Here is an 8,976-nt window from a genome sequence, read left to right as displayed (position 1 = left end):
GCACATGTTTCATTCTGTTTTGCTCATAAGACTTCCTATGGATGGTTGTTAAACTGCCATGCCTGTTCAGGAATTATTTATCACGCATTTGCATTTACACAATGGGGTACACTCTGGCGAGGCCTTGGAACACTTGCACCTTGTGCACACTCCTTTGCAACTGCAACAAATGAGCACGCTGCATGCTTCCGACACCTCGGGGATGCTTATCCACGTTGGAACCCATGCACCATCCCGTTGCTTCCAGAATTGCTGGGGAGATGGCAAAGCCTGATCTGGCTGTTCACTGGTTGTCCAGATTCCGGCTGGAAATATTGACCGGTGAACATGTTGTAGAAGGGCATCCTTTTGAATAAAATGGAAAAAAAAACTGAATGAGGAAAACGGATAGAAAAGCACGGAAATACTTAAAGTGCTACTGTGACGAAATTTGAATCTTCCCTATCGAAGCCATTTTGGCACATAAACACGTAGTCTGTACGAGAAGAAGAATGTTGTTTACCATTTTCAAATATCTCTTTTTGTTCTGGAGATATTCAAGTTTTTTTAATATGCAAATTAGCCAAGTGATGACGTCATAAACCCTACCAAATTTTGATCAAGTATGATGGAGAAAGATATCTCAGCCAATTTGTATCAGAAATACTTGGTTCTTTGCACTAAGATTCTAGTAAATATGTTCCACAATATGAGCATACCATTTTTGTTACCATGGCAACATACTGGGTTCCAGACCTCCCTGATATTAAAAGCTTTGCAGACCACCTTTGGCGTTCTGTTTTGATATTTGCAAATGGTGCCTCATCTGCATGATCCTGCCAGCATATAAAGATGTTAGGTCGAGTTTGTGGCCTTGGTTAATGTATTTCTAGCCTGAGATCACCAAAATATTGAAATCAGGTTGGAGGGGACTGGAAAAGAGTGAGTTACCATGCGAACCAATTTCTTTACAGTCGTAGGTGTGTTGCCTTCAGAACTATCAGCTCACCAAGTTTCAATGGTCTCTGTTGCAAATTGACCGAGATAGCTCTATTTATATTCTTGATGTTCTACTGGGTTGGGTGAATGACGTCATTAGCCTTCTCATTTGCATATTTAACACATTTTTCAAACTTAAATATCTCTGGAACCAATGCAGATATTTCCAAACGGTAAACAGCGTTTTTAATGTTTCATGGTACTCTATGTGATAAACCAAAAAACTCAAGGGATAAAAATTTGATCACAGTAGCACTTTAAGGAAGCTTTCGTGTTACCTGTGTTGGTGGAAGCTTATCCATATCTCTGTTGTTCTTACAGAAGAGCTCTAACGGGCTTAACTTGTCGAATAATATGACGGTGAACCTCTCAATGTGCTTGAAATGGTCAGAATCAACAGTCAGCTGTTGAAAAGGGTTATTGGCAAGGAACTCGAATGTCGACGTTACGCCAGGATGTAGCTCCCATGCCTGCCATGCGGACTTCTTGCTTTTCCCGTAGAAGGTGGAAGTGGTATCACAGCCCGTCAACGCGTGAAACACTGGTAAGGACCTTGATCGCGCTTCACTCCTAGCCCAGCATAAATGATGTTGATGTTTATGAATGAGAAATTGTGGCCTGTTCCAAACCCTACCCATATAGTGTCAAACGCTACGTTTATTATTTGCTTTCCTTCCTACCTTGTTCTTGTTAAATGCGTTGCTTTTAAAAAGGAATCCGCTACACCAAACGAGGCTACCTCAGCTTCACTCAAAGCGGTAGTCCAACCAGATCCATCCAGCAAATCACCAAGCACAGTCCATAGGGCCATTCCGATGTGCGGGCCACCCAGCATGACGACATATGCTTGCTCTCCATTGGAGGCGGGCCATTTCCACTGAACCATTTTAGCTAAAAGCAAAAAGAGGGTGGTCAACGGTGATGACAGGGATCTGATTTGGGTTGAGAAAGGTTATAGCTTGCCGCAGGACATCCATGCCGTGTTTCACCATTGCTGGGGTTGCTGCTTTCTCGTAGAACAGGAGAAGCTGAGCGCAGTCAAGGCAGGTGGGTCCTCTTCCATCCGGGTTGAAGCTTGATATGCTGCCCAAGTCACTGTCTCACTAGAGGAAACAGATCCTTCGTCTAACTTTCCTAGAGAATACTCCACCCACCGTTCTTCCCTTTGCTCCTCTACAGCCATATAAGTTTCCGTTTCTTTCCTTAGAGAAACTGGGACGACTGCTTTACTAGTGCCTAGTTCTACAGGGTGAACTGTAGAGTATTCCTCTGGCAGGGCGTGTCCTGTTCCTTTTAGAGGTAGGGTCACTAGTGGTATTTCTTCGCCAGGATTATTTACTGTTGGTAACTGAAACATGCTAATGCCAGTGCCATGAAACGAAAAGGCTGCCGTGATAGAGGTGGGATTATGGTCTATGTTGTTCTTTTTTTCTCGAGCAAGCAGGTGCCACACAACCATCCATTTCAAAGCGCTCACTAATTGAGGTAGCAAGCATGTCCTCTAACTCCACGATCCTTTGGTAAGACACCGAGATCCCCATCTGATAAAGCTTTGCTATGAGTGTTTTACTTCTCGACAATGCGTGCACATTTAAACCAATGTACAAAGGAAGAGGTGGCTCTCGAGCTTTAGTATGGCGTGTTTGACCGGCTTTTGACTTTGCGGTAGATCGTTCTTTGGCATTAAAAGAGATTGTCTGGCACACTGTTAAACATGGTAATTGTGATTCTTGTGATTCAGTGTTCTCAGTGTTTACTCCAGTTAGTATTATTTACACCAATGATTTTAGACTAGCAGGGACTGTGCTTTCTTGGCAGTCTTTCGTAAAACGTCCAGAAAATGTAAAGCCTTTATGGCTAAACATGTCTTTGCGAACAATTTCTGCAGCCTTAGCTTAATTCAGAGCATCCTCTGAGAAATCCCTTTGCTGTACCGCATCTTTGATCATGCCCTGGATTGCTTTCTTGAATCTTATGACAACCTTTTTGCCATCATTTTGCTCTTCAGCATCTGGAAAGTTTTCTAATAAGGAGGTTTTAAGTCTAGTTTTATTTACAGTTTTGTGAATTCCTAAGATTCCAAGACGACTTACAAAGAGTGAATGCAACTCGGAAAGTAGAAACATCAACTTATCGTTTTCAACAGAAGTCTCGATATATTCAACCAACTCAATAAAGGCCTGGGACTCGTTTATTTTCTCTTCATCTTCTTCACATGATTCTTTCCGTTTTCACGATGTGTGACGTCTGTAACGATTTCGCAGGTCTGTCAAGCATTTGAGGTGATATTTTGCTTCGGCTGCCATGAGATCAACTCCAGAAATTCTAGTTAAAAGCGTGCTGTCCTGAAGTTCTGTTATCATCAGGCGGAGCTTCTCATCAGTGGCGAAAGTGGAGACTTCGTGACCTGGGCCACCCCGACCACACAATATACAGTCTTCTTTATTGTGAGAAGACAACCTTCGTGTTTTAGAAGCTCGCATTTCCTCATCTTCTTTCTGTGCTTGTTCTCGTTTCCGAGCTGACCTCTCCTTTGCTTTATTCAGCTTTGATGTACTGAATTGCAAATGGCACGATTTGTGCCACGAAGCTTCATTCTCAATCAAAACTTCTGCATCTATGTCGAGAGGCATAGAAACAGGGATTGGTACGGCTTCCAACGCGTTAAATTCAAAAACACTGCATAGAAAGGAAGTGTAAACAGCCTTGGGGTCTGGCCTATCTCCACTTGCTCCTAATGGACACCTTAGCTCTTCTGATGTTAATTTCTGGCATATAATACAACGACTCCTAGAAAACACCATTGTATCTGAAATTTCGAGTGTGAACCATTTAAGTCATACAGTTAGGTTATAAAAACAAAACAAATTGAAACACATTGAAAAACATCTTGAAGCATAAAACAAAGATTTTTCTATATAAGAAGTATGTTTGAAAACTAAAAAAAAGCGTATAAAAGGTTGGATACTTACAGGTTTGGTAGATAAGCATGGGTGCCGCCTTCTTGGAAGTGACTTATGAAAGAGTGGGACTGGATACCAGTGTTTTACGGCAATGTCTAAAATAGCTTATTTGATTAATATAACTAATGCGCTATTTTCCCGATTGGATTGATAAATAAAGGACTGAAATTGTTATTAAAACTAATGAGAATGGAATTCTGAGTAATTTAAGGCATAAATAGTATTTTATTTTTAAAGTGCCACAATGCCCCAGTAGGTGAACTTTTCAAAAATGTAATCCTCTTAAAACTCGCTTCAGATGAATTTCTGTGTTGGGCACCCCCTCTAATATTTATAGTACTGCCGTAAGCTCTAACTGTGCAAAGTTTGGTACTTTTGTCAACTCTGTAACGATCCTCAAGCTAAGAGACCTGACTATTGGCTATCACTGACATATCATCACCTTCCACTGAGTCCTAAGGGTTCATTGAAATCCGCCGGCCTTTATCAAAACAAAAAAAAATTATCGGTGTCATCTATAGACAGCCAGACTCTAACGTTAATAACTTTGTTCAAAAATTTAATTCTCTTTTTGCTAAAATTGGAAAGAAGAAAATAAGTTGTCCTACTTGTTGGGTGATTTTAATTTGAATCTCATGAATTACCATTCTCATAGTGTTACAGGTGAATTTCTGGATGTTACATATGCTAATTTGTTTGTTCTTTTAATCTTACGACCGACACGAATAACCTCTCATTCTGCTTCTCTTATTGATAATATATTTGCAAATTCTTTTTGTAACGACATAGTTAGTGGATTCTTTTTTACGGATGTTTCTGACCATTTGCCTAATTTTGCGATTCATTATGAACAAGGTATAAATAGCGAAGGTAAAAAGTCCTTTGTTAGCTTTCGAGATAACAATACAGCAAACATCATGAAATTTCATGAACGTCTACGGTCAAGTGACTGGATAAATATCTACAACTATACCAATGTAAATACAGCCTATTCCTGTTTTCTCAATACGTATTCTGAGATCATTTAACTCTTGTTTTGCCATAAAAAAGATCAAGGCATCTAAATGTGCTCATAAAAACCCTGCTTATCTGCCTGTCTTTTACAGTCCACAAAAAGGAAAAATTTGTCGTACAAAAAATTTCTTAAGTTCCCTACACCATTTTAATGAGAGTAGTTACAAGAAATATAGAAATAAATTGAACCACTCTTTACGTCTTGCAAAGCGTTCCTATTATGAAGCAAAGTTGAAATCTTTAACGGCTAATATTAAGGGAACTTGGAATATTTTGAAGCAAATTATTATTCGAAGCAAGCGTCCCAACAAATTACCTTCTACCTTTGTGGATTCCAATAACCAAGATATTTCTGATCCTTGCTTAATTGCAAACCAGTTTTGTAATTTCTTTACCAACCTGGGGCCCTCCCTTGCTAGAAAGATACCAACTTCAGTTATATCTTATCGCTTTTTCCTTCCTGAACGTTCCTTTTCCTCCTTTTTCTTTGAGTCTACCACTTAATGTGAAATTGTTGAAATTTCCAGCTGAATTGCTAATTCTCTTCGTATGAATACCGCAGCCGGTCATCCATGACAAGGTTCCAATGTGGTCTGTGAAAGAATCTATTAATTATATTTCTGAACCTTTGACATATATTATTAATCTATCCATTAACTCTGGTGTTGTTCCTGACCAAATGAAATTGGTTCGTGTTATTCCTCTCTTCAAATAAGATGATAAAAGGTTATTTTCAAATTATAGGCCTGTATCCGTACTACCAATTTTTTCCAAATTCTTAGAAAAAGATTGCTTATATTCGTTTGATAAGTTATCTTCATAAGCATAAGTTATTGGCCAATAATCAGTATGGTTTTAGGAAAAAGTACTCTACTTCTTTAGCTTTGTTACATCTACATGATTAAATTACCTCTGCTGTTGATGAGAGAAAATATACGGCTGGCTTAATTCCTGACTTATCTTAAGCTTTTGATACCGTTAATCACAATATTCTACTTGGTAAATTTGAGCATTATGGGATCCGTGGACTGGCCCTTGAATGGGTCAAGAGCTATCTTTGCAACAGGTTACAGTATGTTGAATTCAATGGCATTTCATCCTCTTATAAGGAAATCTTGTGTGGTGTACCTCAGGGGTCAGTCCTTGGTCCCTTAGGGCCTGTTTATGTGGTCTCGGGTGCCCGAGACAACCCTCCCCCCGAGTTACCCTTGGCGAGGAATTTTTCCCCTCATTTGTTTAAAAAATTCTATCAACCGTTTACATGAGGTGGGCGAGACTACTCGGGGAGGCGAGTTGTCTCGCCTCGGCAGGTAGAGTAACCCTGGCAGGTGAGACAACGTTTTCGCATGTAAACAGTTTGCCTCGACACCCGAGACGAGACAGCAAAATCTTGAATGTACACGCATAAAATAGAAATCAAAGAAGCAACAATTTGGGAGCTTATACATGTTTTTAGCGTTTACTTTCGAATTAAAAGTTTTTTTCCCGCCAAAATTCTCACCGCTGTCAACGGAAACTCTCGATTCATAAACAGCCTTTTATTTAAACTACATATTATTGCTGCGTTAAGATTGTCAGTCCATTTGCTGAATGTGAAAACGCAACTATACTTAATAAAAACGAACTAGAAAGAAAGAAAGGCAAATGATGATACGCATTTTTTGAAGATGCGTCTTAAAATATATGCATAATTAAGTAGGGTCAACTTTGTCTCGGTCACGCAATTCTAATATAGACGCTCGGTAAAGTTGTCTCGAAGGAGGGCTGTCTCGGGTAACCGAGACCATATAAACAGGCCCTCATTCTTTTTAATCTATATTAATGATATATGTCAGCTTTCCAATCTTTATGACCTTGTCTTATTTGCTAATGATACAAATATATTTTTCTCACATAATGATATCCAGACTTAAACACATACTATAAATTCTGAAATGCTTGAGTTATCTGACTGGTTTAAAGCAAATAAGTTATCTCTAAATGTTAAGAAATCGAACTATGTAATCTTCAAAGCAAGGCAAAGAAGAGAGGAATTTGATTTAAATATTGAAATTAATGGTCACAAGATGACCCGCGTTAAGGAAGTTACTTTTCTTGGTGTTATATGTTGGATGAAAACCTTTCATGGAAACCACATATCTCACATATTGCTTGCAAAATCAAGTCCTTGTCTCACTAAGCTTGTTTGAAAACGTTGTATTATTCGTTTTATTATAGTTTGGGGTTCAACATACCCTACTAACCTTAATCGTCTTATTTTGTTACTGTGAAAGCGTATTGTTATAATTGTTAATATTCTAGAAGCCTTTTGATGCGCATACTGATCCATTATTTAGAGATTTAAAATTCCTTATGTTTGTAGATATTTATTCTTTGCACCTAGGTAAACTTATATATTCTTATAATAATAACTTACTTCCTCCCTCTTTAGCAATTTTTTTTAACGTACGAATCAGGTTCATAGCTATAATACTCGTGGTTCTAACCGATTCTATATCCCATTTTTCCGTACTAATATAAGGAAAATTTCCATCATTTACCAAGCCACAGTCTTCTTCAATAAATTATGCTCTGTCATTCGAAATGCTCATTCATTATATTTTTTTCAATCTAAGATTAAAACGTATCTTTTGTCATGTTACTAATCAGATTCTGATGTCTTTCCCTTCTTGTTCTTGTTACCAGTGTAAAATAAGGAAAACATCGTGTTTTGTTTAATGGTAATTTAATTAAGCGGTCTCTTTAGTCCATCAATCGATGTATGCTCTTTCTGTTTTGTATTCTTCTATGTCGACAGTTATGGAAACACTCGACTGCGTCTCGGGTTTGCATAACTGTCTGAATTCTCCCAACTTCCCCTCTTGTTTAGATGAGGCCACGGAAACACGGAAAACGTCCTCTATTGCTTAAATGTAAAACAAAGAAGTAAAAGTATGTAAAGTATGAAAATGTAAAAAAGGGTGTTAAAAAACAGGTAAGAATAACATAATTAGAAATGATTCGCACGAATTGAGTCTGACGGTACATTGAGGTCTCTGTTCATTAATAAAAAATAGGTACGCATTGCGTACGTGTGGTAGTGCAGTAACACAGCGCTGTGTTATTGTCAACTGAGCTGCGTTTTGTCTTCCAGGAGATTCAAGTTGTCTTTGCGTAATATGTAGCTCAAATAGTTCACGATATTGTTTTTGTGTCGCATATCATTATAGCGCCATGGTAGATGTGTTAGGTAAATAGAAAGCTTGAAGAAAATAAAAGGGAATCAAGAAACATTGGCTTCGAGGCTGATATGTTGATCATTTCCAAGTTCCCTTACAACTTGTTTTTCACCACAAGGTTAACCGTGCACTCTGAGCTTCTGACAGCTTTCTAAGACAAAAGTTCACTGAAGTTATTAAAGGGGGTAGTTTCTAAAGAAACTGTAGTAGACGACTAGGCGACCGATTCCGCGTACACCTTCGCGATGTTGAGAAGAATGACGAGGATGCATCTTAGTATTCTAAGCCAGTCGCTCGTCATTTTAATCTCACTAACCACTCCAAAAAACACATGGCTATCTGCGGCCTTTCCCTACATTTAGGTGCGACGGAAAGCCGCAAGAATCTAGAACAAAAATTCATCTTCCAAATCGGCACCTTTAATCCTCACGGTATTAACGAACGCTTTTCATTTAACTAATATATTCCTATTTTTCACGTTGCCATGTTACCAACAATAGCGCAGCTCCTACTCTACTATAAAAACTAGACGTAACCCACAATTCCTCGATTCGCTCTGACGACGGGCTAACGCTCGAAACGTCAGCTTTAAGAATCTCTGTACGGTGGCCAATTCACATTATCAACTCCGTTGATAAAACCAAATTTTTGTTCACTGAAGTTAAGCACTATCGGGCGGGGTTAGTATTTGGATGGGTGACCTAATATATGACTCGTCAGAAACATGTAGGACCAAAAATTCTATTTTAACGCTCAAAAATGCGAACTAAGCAAGGTACAGATTTTGTTTGCCTGCGTTATGC

General features: G+C 38.7%; 1 protein-coding gene and 1 pseudogene across 1 annotated transcript in view; both read right to left on the bottom strand.

Annotated features, from left to right (window-relative positions):
* LOC138019514 (adhesion G-protein coupled receptor D1-like) overlaps positions 1-5,493 on the bottom strand; it is a 71,906-nt gene extending 66,413 nt beyond the window's left edge. Inside the window, exon 1 of the mRNA XM_068866333.1 lies at positions 5,355-5,493. The gene's annotated coding sequence lies outside the window, so the exon portion shown is untranslated. The remainder of the gene's footprint in view (positions 1-5,354) is intronic.
* LOC138020536 (uncharacterized) lies at positions 67-1,864 on the bottom strand (annotated as a pseudogene).
* Positions 5,494-8,976: the final 3,483 nt, after the last annotated feature.

This window comes from Montipora capricornis, chromosome 10 (assembly GCF_036669925.1).
Source record: "Montipora capricornis isolate CH-2021 chromosome 10, ASM3666992v2, whole genome shotgun sequence".
Classification (NCBI taxonomy): domain Eukaryota; kingdom Metazoa; phylum Cnidaria; class Anthozoa; order Scleractinia; family Acroporidae; genus Montipora; species Montipora capricornis.
The sequence above is the reverse complement of the archived record's forward strand: the minus strand, read 5'-3'. Positions and strand labels throughout refer to the sequence as shown.